This window comes from Pinus tabuliformis, chromosome X (genome assembly GCF_031772625.1).
Source record: "Pinus tabuliformis cultivar Carrire ecotype Pingquan chromosome X, CPIR1, whole genome shotgun sequence".
In the NCBI taxonomy this organism is placed as follows: domain Eukaryota; kingdom Viridiplantae; phylum Streptophyta; class Pinopsida; order Pinales; family Pinaceae; genus Pinus; species Pinus tabuliformis.
The window spans coordinates 777738421-777751208 of NC_142308.1; positions in this window are offsets into that span (position 1 = coordinate 777738421).

The following is a 12788-nucleotide window of genomic DNA, read 5'->3' on the forward strand; positions in this document are numbered from 1 at the left end:
GGTGATGAGTAAGAGGTTCCAAATCTCCAAGTGGAAGCAAGAACCTCCAAGTGGAATCAAGAACTGACAGAGGGAGAGGACACTAGTCAGATCTCAAGCTGACTCATCCTCTCTCCAAACATCTATATATGGATCTCTCCTTCATGAGATCTAGGGGGCTGGAATTTTGTTGTTGCAAAGAATTGTTGTTGGTTTGAGATTGGAATCATTGGGTGCTTAATGCTTTGAAGGGGGTGAAGATAGGAATTCCATTTGCTGGGAAGGAGATGCTGGATTGGAGCCCTCTGGGTTGTATCTCTTCCTGAACCTTGTTATTCATCAATAAAGCTATCTTGGTTTCTCCTATATACTGATGTATTTTTGATGTATGATTGCATTAGTGTATTTGGTTTATTTCTAATCCTGAACTAGTTATGAATGTGAATATCTGTCTTTGTGTAGTGTTCTTCTCTTGTCGCAAGTAGTTGTTCTCTTGTGATCTTGCAGGAACCCGTTGAAGTTGGACAAGCAAGAAGGCAAGTAGTTGTTCTCTTGTGATCTTGCATGAACCTGTTGAAGCTGGGCGAGCGAGAAGGCAAGTAGCTGTGAACTCCCAAAGAGAAGAGAGACCGGATCGAGGGACAAACGGAAGACACCGGTAAGTCTATTTATCTCTCTTCTTTCACATTTCATAAAGGAAGAAACCAGAATAGCTGTCCTTGTTTGTTGCTAAGGCACTGTCACACCTTAGGTGGATAGAATCGTCCTGCATAGGCATTTTTCCCCACAACAGACATTATATTACAAGATATGAAGTCTTTGTGCATACTGATCATTCCAAAATAAGATATTTGATGAATAAACCATTAACTAGCTGTAGAGTGACTAGGTGGTTACTATTGTTACAGGAATTTAATATTACTATTGTTGATAGACCAGGAAAATCAATGTAGTAGAATATTATCTTTCAAGGTTAAATAATCCTGGTGAAGCAATTCTTGTTGATGATGATTTTCCTGACGAACATATTTTTGTTGTGTCAACAAAATCCCGATGGTTTGCTGACATAGTTACCTATTTATTCACTGGAAAATTACCACCTCACTTATCCACTCGTGAAAAGCGAAATATCATACAGAAAAGTGATGCATATTCTTGGATCCAAGGAGACCTCTTTTACACTGGAGTAGATATCATTATCTGTAGATGTGTAAGAGAGGAAGAAGTGTTTGATATTTTAAAATCTACCCATGATGAACCTTGCGGGGGTCACTTCGCTAATAAGCGGACTGCATACAAAGTGTTACGAGCTGGCTATTTTTGGCCTTCCTTGTTTAAGGATGCCAAACAATATGTCAAGCGGTTTGATAGTTGTCAATGAGTTGGCCAACCTAATCAAACCAATGAAATGCCTTTATGTCCTTAGGTTATGATTTAGCCTTTTGAAACATGGGCAATTGATTTTGCAAGACCAATAAATCCAACATCATCAAATAAAAAGCATATTTTGGTTTATACAGATTTTGTTATGAAATGGGTAGAAGCTAAAGTTGTTTCTTTTGCTACTGAAAGAGTTGTTGTTGATTTTATTTTTACTGAAATCTTTACCAGATTTTGTGTGCCTAGAGAAATTGTTTCTGACAATGGACTGCAGTTTATTTCTAATCAGGTACAGGGTGTGATGGAGCAGTACAAAATATGGCACAGGAAATCTACACTATATCACCTGCAAGCAAATGGTAAGGTGGAGTCCACGAATAAGGTGATTGAGTCCATCCTCACAAAAATGGTAAATATGCACAGAAAGGATTGGGCTGAAAATTTACCGAAAGCATTGTGGTAATATCGAACCACTTGGAGAAACAACACAGGACACACACCATATGAGCTAGTGTATAGAAAACAAGTCCTCTTACTGATAGAATTCCAGATCAAGACTTTTAGGACTACAATCCAATTAGGGTTGGATCTATTTGAAGCACAACAACAATGTATTCTATAATTGAATGAGTTAGATGAATTCCAAAGGGATATTGTTCAGTAGAACATCTTGTTTCAACAACAGCGCAAGAAGTGGCATGACAAGTCCATTCAGAAGAAGAAATTCCGACTAGGTGATTGGGTACTCCTTTACGATTCTAGATTCAAATATTCTAAGGGAAAATTCCATACACACTGGATGGGACCCTATGAGGTGGTCAAGTGTTCGAAAATGTAGTGGTAGAAATAAAAACTATTGATGGTCGAAATTCTGTGTTCTTGGTAAACTAGCATAGATTGAAGGTATATTTTCAGCCCCTTACTAAAGGAGATTTCATGCGGCAAGTCCAACAAGAAGTTGAAAAGGAGTTGATAGGTGGTAACACCAACCTATCGAATATTTGATTCCTTATTGTCCTTATTAAAAATAATGAAAGAAAAATAAAAAGAAAAAATGACAAAAATAAAAAGTATAAAAGGAAAAAAAAATTCCTATAATTATAAAATCAATTGACTGACATGATTGTAGAAGGATCAACCTGAAAACTAGAATGCTCGCAGGAATATCAACATTTTAATAAAAATGGAATGTCACTTGATCTTTTAGATATGCTGGCTGCCACCAAGAAGAAGCAGGTTCACAAAACCGAGCACTTACCCATGTTTGGGGTAACTAGCATGGAAATTTTTATTCAAGTAAATGCTTACTTCCCGCTGCAATTACTTTTTCCTGCACCAGTGCAGGCAGATTTCAAGGTAAAAACTTTTCCTTTCTTCTATTTCCCATTTCAAAAATTCCCACTAGTTTATTTTCTAAAATACCCAATGAATTACCTTCCTCTTTCTTCTAAGAAAACTACCCTTGCCCAATTTTGTAAAATCCCTCTTTTCCCTTGAATTTTTTCCACATCACATTTTTTTTATCCCCCTTGGGGATATTGTTTCTGGAATCCCTGCTGTAATGTTCCTTCCCATTCAAAAAAAATTACCCCCTTCCCACTTATTTATTCCTTCATAAATTGATTGCAGAATTTAATGCAGTCAATCCAGAAGGCATGCTCGTGAAACACCAAAGGATGGCGAATAAAACTTTTCTTTTATATTGAGGAAAAAAATTTAGTCTAGCTACAAAATTTTGTTCTACCATAATTTTTTTGTTTTGGTAAAAGTCCCTGGTGCAAGACGTGCAGTGCAAGCATGACGCAGTGCAAGAACGGTGCAATGCAAGCAGGTTTAGTGCAGGAATGTAGCTAAGTGTGAAAGCAAGTGTAAAATAAAATTCACACGGTCCAGGATTGTCTTATAAAGAATGTTTATGGATCTTTACTTTCGTACACATGAGTATTAATATATCATAGCATTGCATGCTTCAATTAATACTCTGTTTCTTCATTTACTGACTTAGGAAATTTTTTTAAAGTGCAAGGTGTATAGGTTTCTGAAATCCAATTCTTTTTTAATAAGTGTTGAAGTATGTCTTCATTAAATTATGAGGGGGCTGTGGGATAGCACTATTGTCCGATAGCCTGTATTCACCTTCCTTGAAATAATTTCGTATTGCTTGTTCATTATTACCTTACCTCGTAACCCAATCATTGTAACTGTTTCACCCCCACCGCATAAACCTCCACTACACCCAATCATTATGACTCACCTATAGTGGGTTGATACGAATCTGCACCTAATATGAAGAGTTGTTTTCATCATGACCAGGTGAGTGGGACTGAAAAGACGGAGGGTGACGAACCTCTAGCATAAAGCTCTCGGAAAGCGTTGGTGTCACTCACTGGAATTCTTTTGAGGTTGTGATCGGAAAGGGTGAAGTGCAGTTCGACATGGCACCCATAAGGAGTGAGCCATTGTCTTTGTAGGAGATTGAGCAAACCACATAATACCAGAACAGTCTTGCACTATTGCAAGAATCTGGGTTCCTACAATTTTTACAGAGGTTTGACGGGTTCGACATGGTTGTGGTACTGGAGTTCATGAATACATTCAAAGGATGTCGAGTCAGGGTTGGCTCATTGAAGTTCAAAGTCACAGAGGAGTCTATTGTGCAAGCTACAGGGTTGCCACTCACAAGGAGCATTGGTTTAAAAAGGAGCGGCTCAGGAGGAAATGATGGCACTGATTCGTGGTTGACAAAAAGCTTAAGGTTGACTGGAGGAAGGGACTTCTGCAGAGTGCCATCATGGGGAAGTGGTGAGACCTCATGTTCATAATGCAGAAATTCATGATTGGTGAGGGGCATTACACATTGGTGTTCATATATCACCTTCGGCTATTGCTGCACTTGGAGTCGGGAAAATTGATTAATTTACCTTACTACTTGCTCAGAAGTCTTGAGAAAATGGTGAAGGGCATGCAACGTGGGAACGCAAGCCAAGTTGCAAGAAATCTATACCATCATGGGCTTATCATGATCCTGGTCAAGAAGAAGATGGAAGAAAAAGGAGTAACCTGGGGAGCATTCCTAAAAGAGTTTCAGGCAAGGAATGCAGGGAAGTCTGCTAGAATGAGTACAAGTAAGAAAAGGAAAGAAGATACATCATGTCCTACCGAGAAGAAACGTGAAAGCACACTGGTGCAAGCAGGGAGGAAGACTGTCGAAAACACTCCACCCTTAGCTAAGAAGAGAAAGACTAGAACCTCAGTGAGGAAGAAGACAGTCTCTCAAGGGATGAACCAGTCGAGCTCTCCGATTATAATTGATGAATCACCCCAAGTTTCCCCTAAAGTTCATAACCTTTCAGTTCTTGTAGTTGCAACAACACACACCATGGAAGATGAAGAGAACACATAAGATGATGTATTGTTGTCAACTTTTGTCAGCAGATTAAGGAAGTCGAAGATGACACCGAGTACATGTGAAGTCCAAGCAAAGGGTCATGAGGATGAAGAGGAACAACATATAAAGACCCTCGATAATTTCAGTGAACCAGACATTGAGACCCTCAATGATTTTGAGGAACGAGGTACTGAAGCCCCTGTTTTTTTAGAAGAATGGGGTACTGAAGCCCCTACTATTTTAAAAAGACAGGGAACTGAAACCCCTGTTGGGTCAAATGGACACAGTACTGAATCCCCCGAGGAACTGGAAGAATAGGGCATTGAAAACCCCGAGGAATTGAGTGCACAAGGTACTGAAACCCTTGGCACAAAGGTTGTGGAGGGCATCGAAACCCTCGGTGACAAGGAAACCCCAAATGCAAAAACCTTGGTGACTTTATAATGCAGGCATTAGACGAGCTTGGCCTTGAACGATGGGACCTTTTTAAGGTCCGTTGCAGAGAAGACATTTACACTTGAAGACCTAAGCACGGAACCCTCCACTCTCTACCTCAATAGCCGAATAGTAGATTTGGAGCAGCAAGTTCATGACCTGGAGGCTTTGAACCAGGTCATGAAGGAGAAAAATTGGCAGAAGCAAAGCGAGGTAGAGCTACTTGCAAAGGTAAAAAGGCAGAAGAAACAAGTAAAAGTATGGAAGTATCAGGCTTCCAAATGCTACAAATGCCTCAAGAAGGTGACTAATCAGCTGAGAAGAGCCTGAGGTAAAAAGCCGAAGATAGTGAAAGCAGGAATAAGCATTGAAGTTCAGGATTGAGAGTTGGCCACTCATTTTTTGAGGATTTTTTGCAGAAGGTAAAATGTTGTGTGAGGACACACAACAACTTAGGGATGGGAGGATGTTGGTGTCCCAAATTTCTCTATTTTTACCCCATTTCTATAAACATTAACCTCTGTTTTATCTCAACTTAAACCTCTCTTTCCTGCACTAGTCCAAGATAACTACCTATTCCTGCATATGCTTCGTATCTTACATTAAGATTTATTAAAGTGATTTATTAATCATTTTTACATAGATTTCATGCCTATTAAGTACCTCTTGTAACTTATGTTAATTTCCTAAAAGTAGTTGAGAAACTAAGTGTTAATTATGACTTAGCATGATCAGTGCAGGCAGATTCTTGTACCGCCAACGATGATTGTTCCGAGATTTCTGTGAGCTGAATCATTCCATGGAGACATTTTGATCCATGAATCCGAGTTCGCTTGTTGATTAACTGAGGATGGATATCGGTGGCGCACAGTCAATGATATTTTCCAAGGGTGGTCTACAATCAGTGAAGTACACATTCTATTATAACTAATGGCCAATTTTGTAATGTTTGGTTGTTAGTTTGTTCGACCGAAAGGCCTGAATAGGAAAATGACTGTAATTAGTGGAATAAGGGTAAGGCCGAAAGAATGTATAAAATGTAGATTGTAGGTAGAACTAGCTAGCAATCCTTAGGCTATAATTTCATTTTCTATGTAATTTGGTATCGCCCTAGGCTCTGGGCTGGAATCGCACTACTATGTACATTTTTTGATCAAGCAATATAAGGAACTCGCCCAGTTATTCATACATTGTGTTTAATTTATCTCTCATGCATACTTGAGTGTTGAATCATCTCGTTTCTTAAATAGGAAACGAGCTAGTTGGCTAAGGTCCAACCAATCTAGCTCATTTACCCTTGTGCTTTCATCATTTGGAAAGACTGTGTGAATATTTCCCTTTGCAGTTGCATGGTGTGAATAAATTTTATATTTACTTCTGAAGTTATGATTTAAATCTATTTGATTGTTAAGTATGAGCAGATCCATGGCTTGGAAGTTGATTGAGTTTATTTCTTTCTTGTAATTCCTTTCTTGCATTTCTTTACTCTCAATTATAGTTTCGATTTTCTTCCACTTGGATCATGTAGGAAGTCTCTTCCTGTACCAGTGCATATAGTTTGCTATACTCTGGTTCAGTTATTCCTTTCATAGCAAATATTGTATTTCTCTTACCACTTACCATTTTAAGTTGTTTCTGTAAGCAAATACATTATTAATTTTAGTAATCATCCTTAACATTAAGAGTGCATTTTCGAAGGATTTGAGAACGATTACATGAATTTATCATAGACACTTTATGCTTGCATTTTATGACTTATGAAAAAAGAACAGAAACATTTTAAGTGAATTTCCAAATCTAGATTATACATGCAGATCACTTAGACTACTACTTCGATTACTTCGAGTTTCTTTCATTTCATGAAGTTTACTTCCATTGCACGATTTAATTAATTAAATCATTTCTTTTCCATAGATAATTTATCTCAGAATTTTGCTTTCAATTGCAATTCTTTTCAACACATCTTTCAATCTTTTCGAAAGTAAATTGGAAACTTTGGTGAAGGAAACTCTGCCTCGGTGCAAGAGTTGGTCTCTTGTCATAGAAACAGAGTGCTCTAAGCCCTGAGGCTTAGAGCACCTTCACAAAGACATAAATCTTCAGTAAGGGAGGTAAAATATACTTTTGCACAGAGGCACTATACCTGCACTAGTGCAAGAATATTGCAATAGAACAAGAATAGGTTGTTTTTGTAGAAGGAAGATCAAGAGGAAAAAAAATCTCTGCAAGGGCCCAATTGTTAGACTGTTAACCATCTATTTGAAGATAAACATAGCATTTCATTCCAGCATTTAATATTTCTTCTAGTTGTGTGAAAACTCCTTTACTTGATTTACTTGCAAATTGTTCTTTTACATTCCAGCACTAGAGTTGCTTTGGTGTCAATTACCTTTAAGATTGTTTTCTGTGATTCTACAAACATTTCCTTTAAGAAGTAGGATTAGGAATAAGAAAATTTCATACCACTGTTGGCATTGCCTGTGCTTCGTCTCTATGTTTATGAAACCCCCAGGTTGACAATTAAGCATTGAGGAGTTTGCTTAAGTGCAATTCCTGCACCCAATAGTAACCACTACCTTTAAATATCCCCCCTAGCAGGGGTTTGGAGGCAATGCCCCCATAGATAAAAATAGATGAAAAATTGCCTTGTACAATATTGTAATTTCATAGTCAATTTGGTTCATTCGTTAGGTGAATGTTATAACTGTAGAGTTATGTTAATTTAGGTTTTTTTTTTCCCTAGAAGGAAACCCTTAGTTTATATGAGGGAATTGTATTGTGGTTGTGTGTTATTATTCTGAAAGAACGAGAGAGAGAGGAGGCTATGTGAGAGCAAAGAGGAAATTACAACGGATCTATTGTAGGTTATATCTCTTCATTTTCCTGGATAATATAAAAGGAAGGACTGGTTGATTCTTCATGGATGTAGCCCAAATTGGGTGAACCATGTATATCTGTGTCTCTCTTGTTTTATGTGTTTATGTATTTTTGTTTTGGCAATATTTTTTGTGTTCCATTGCTCTGTAATATATAATTTTCTAACACTTGTGACATGCAAGACGCTACTCCAAGTGTGACTATTAACTCCATAATCACTCATGACCAAACAACGACATGAAATTAAAGGGCTATATTTTGATATACAAGGCTACATAATAAGAATTATAAAGTTAAAATAATGACTCCATTAGCCCACATATGGCTGCAATAATATTGAAGATTCTCACCTCTATGCATTCTATCTAGACCACTCAACCGACACACTGAATGATAAGAAATGATGATACATGGCTTCATAATGAGAAGAAAAGGATATAACTGTAAAAGTGCTATGTTGTAACAATGCATAGAACAACCTATACATGGCTGAAATATGATAACCCTCCATTACTCTCAGCAAAATGACCATTAGTAGTAGCAAATATGCAATTGTTTGCAGCCATGATGACCATCATGGAATAAATATCATCAAACTGGAAATTGTACACACAACCCTCACAAATATAATCACTCAATCCCTTCCAATAGAAATATATGGAAACACTAGCAAACCACATCAACAATAATTAGAAGCATTAATCTAACATCACAAGGCTCATTAAATCAATAGTAGCAACAACTCTTCATCAACACATAGCAATGACCAGCAATATATCATTAACCATCCTCTTGCAATCAATCAGATATAATATATCCATTTGTATATTGATAAAAAATGAAAACATAAACTCCAGTTGTGAAGAGAATGCAATAGATGCAACCAAAATCAACAACAAAAACCCTGCAACCATACTTCTGAAGCACAACCTCTAGGCATAAAAAAAGTGACAACTTAATCCTTTGTGACCATCAGCACCACTAAATAATTTTCAGTACAAACCTTATCCACATTATCTTGATATAAAATACACATTAGTAGGTACAATAGTATTTAGAAATAGAAAGCACAAACCTTTTCTTTGGAAAGCATGTCAGTAGGTAGTAGAAACTCAACAATACCCTTCATCATTATCATGTACACATACATTAGCAAATGTAGCACTTCCAAAATCTTGTAGTAGTAATCTTCAATGTACAATCCTCATAAGAAAGTTTAAAACCATAGGAATCTCAATGCTTAGACCTTGACTCAACTTTGCATGACATGATGGTAACAAACATGATCAGGTGCTCAATTTTATGCTCAAAAATAAAAGTGTCAGAATTTTTTGAAACTCGGCTGAAGATCGAAGAGCTCATAATTCTAATTCCAATGGTGTGAATGACACTCAAATATAAGACCATATGCAGAAGTTAGGGCAAGTCAAATTTCAGGTTTGACTTGGACACGTGTCAAGATTGTATGAAATTGCAAAGGTCCCAACGAATGGGGGAGTGCCAAGTGGTAGGTTTCCACTGGGTCCCGCTTGTCACATATCAAGGAAAAATAGAGGATGCAGGTTAAGAATCGGACCCAACACAAACCAGTTGCGATGTGATCTTATCACAATCACATATCGCAGGTGGAAGGTATTACATAAATTACCCCCTGACAGGTTGGGTTGTGATTTGAGATAATCGCAATCACATATTGCACAAAAACCCCACTGATAGTTTTGTTACCCTTGGTACTCCGCCGATTGCTAAAGGTCCCTAGACGCGATATTTTATGGAATAGGTTTGATAATCCTAGTGGGTCCGCAAATGTATGAACTTTGATATCTACCGATGGAAAGTTTCAATTGTGATTTGTGATAACTTATATGTTAAGTTTAATACTCTCGACGGGTCTACTGTATTGAAATTGCATATTGCTCGCCTAGTTCACAGTCCATAAGACGGTGGGACTCCACCGATTGCGATTTACGATGTGGTCGACAGGTTATGGCCCGCGGTGTGGCCAAATTCTCACTCAGTTAGTAGGTTTTGGATGGAATTTGTGGGATTATGTTGGTTTTGGAGCAATTTGTAGAACAAATAGTGGGAGAACTAGGAGAAGTCATAAATTCTTTAGTTCTTATCTAAACTGGATGAAAAAAGAGGCTAGATAGCCATTGTTTGAGTATCTTGAACTCATGGACACAGGTTTTAGAGGCATCTGAGCGTTGTAAACACACTTTTTTGTAATTTGAACATAATAGAGAAGCCCAAGCCATTGGAAGCTGGACCAAGGAGACATAACCCAGGAGCGGTGAACTCCTTTATCATGTTCTTGCTATTTGTTGTATTTTGATGTTCTTCGCTATTATTTTTTTGTTGTTCATCATATGTTTTATGTTAAATTGTTTTTAACATTTGCATAAGAAACTCTTACGGGAACCAATTAATTAAGGAAAAATATTGAATCCTTAAGCACTTGATAAGAAAATGATAAGCATCTTGGGTTTTATTCTGAATGGTGAATTAGCATAGCATTACTAATCTGCTCCATTTCATATCAAGTTGGTACGAGAGCACTGGTTTCTGCTTGCTAGATTTGCTTCGTGACAGAAGGATTTAATTGTTTGCAATTTTGTGTCATGATAACAAGGTTAAAACTCAAAAGAGGAGAAGGAAAGCTGGTTGGAAGCCTTGAAGTTGGTTCAAGTAGAAGAACAGTAAGGTTTCCAAATTCTTCCACACAATTACATCCTCAAGTTGCAGAAGTTTCAGTTGAGTCTTCAGAGACCATGTCTCATGAAGGAGAAGCTATCATGATAGAAGATGAGAAGACCTTTAGAAAGGCTTTCTTTGATATGACACAGATGGTGAAGGTCCTCTATGAAGAAAGGAATAGCAGATTACAAGGAGAAAGTTCCAAACCTCCCAAAGGAGATGACTCTTCAAGAGGAGGTGATGGAAAAGGATGTAATGGAAATGGAGAAAAACCTCCACCCTCTACACCATCTTCTTCATCTTCTACTTCACAGGCATCTTCACACTCTTCCACTAATACAACCCTTACTCATACTCATTGTCATTCTACAAAAGGAACTGGTAAATCACCCTTTCTAATGCTTGATATTAAATTCGCGTTTCCTAAGTACAATGAAGAAGTTAATGTAGAAAAGTTGGATAACTAGATTCGTCAGTTGGAGGTGTACTGAAGAATTCAGAACCTTTAAGAGAATGGTATCAAAATTCAGTTGGCTTCATTGAGAATGGAGGTTGCGACACTTGTATGGTGGGAATCAAGGACTCAAGATGAGATAAAAAACATGGTAAGATCTCTATTATTTGGTCTGATTTCATTGTTGCTATAAAAATAAAATTATACTCTTTAGTCCATATGCAAAAAGCTGTCATGAATTTGCAATATTTCAGACAGTTAAAAGTTCAAAATGTGCAAGAGTATACTCAAGAGTTTAGGAGAAGAGCTCTTATGCTAGGAGTAGACCTATAGTCATAAGATACTTTGCTGAAATATATAGGAGGTTTGCATAGCTATCTTTCACATACCATTCTTATTTTTAATTTGACGAATCTTGATGAGGTACATGTTCAAGATACACACCTCGAAGCAAGAGGGAAAAATGTACAAGAAGAAGGTAAGAAGAAGCCATTCCAAAGTGGTGCAAAAGGAAAGAATTTCAAAGGAAACTAGAAGAAAAATGCTTATGTTAAGAAAGAAGGGGAGAAACCTATGTGCAAGAACTGTTCCAAAGAGGGCCATGATGAAGCACATTGTTGGAAGCTTCATCTTGAATTAAAACCGAATAAATCTAACAATAAAGGGAAACAGAAGACAAACATCGTTTTACAACAAGACATAGGTTCTGACTCAGGTGATGAATCAAAGATTGTAGCCACAGTCACTAAGGGAAAAGTTCTTGTCAAAATAAAGTAAAGAGGAAGTCGTGGAAAGTACCAACGCAGAAAATAACTCGAATAACGCTTCAAATCAGGGAAACATAATTGAGTTGTTCCATATCGGAGATTGCAAACACACAAAGATTGATACGTTGTTTGACAGTGGATCTCAGGCAAATTTAATTTCTCCTAATTTGGTCAAGAAATTGAATCTGGAAACTGTGCTTCATCATAAATTGTATCCATTGGGTTGGATAACCAAGGATGCAAATCTTCAAGTCACAAGGAAATGTGTTTTTAGGTTTGCTATTACTGCCAATTTCGTTGATGAAGTTGAATTAGATGTAGTGTTGGCTGATATTTCTAGAATTGTATTTGGAATCTCATATCTATATGACATGAAAGCCATTTTACATAGATTTGAGAAAAAATATACTTTGTTCAAAGATGGAGTGGAGTATATTGTGAGAGCCCATTGTAGGAAGATTAATCTATCTTTGGCAAGTGTAGGGTAAATTAAACGACTAGTCAATTCCAGCAAGAGTCTCGTGCTCCTTATGATCAAGTAGAAGAATGACATGGAGCATGAATCATTTGCACACTGTGACATGAAGCTGAAAGATGAATTGGTTGATGTAGTCAATCAGTATGGAGATATGTTTCAAGAACAAAAGGGATTGCCACCAAAAAGGTTAATTCAGCATGAAATTTAGCTACATCCACTCCCAAACATCAGTATGTATCGAATGCCAATTTTGGACAGTTTAAAAATTAAGACACAAGTCTAGGAATTATTAGATGAAGGTGTAATTCATACCCCTACTTCGCCATGTGGTTC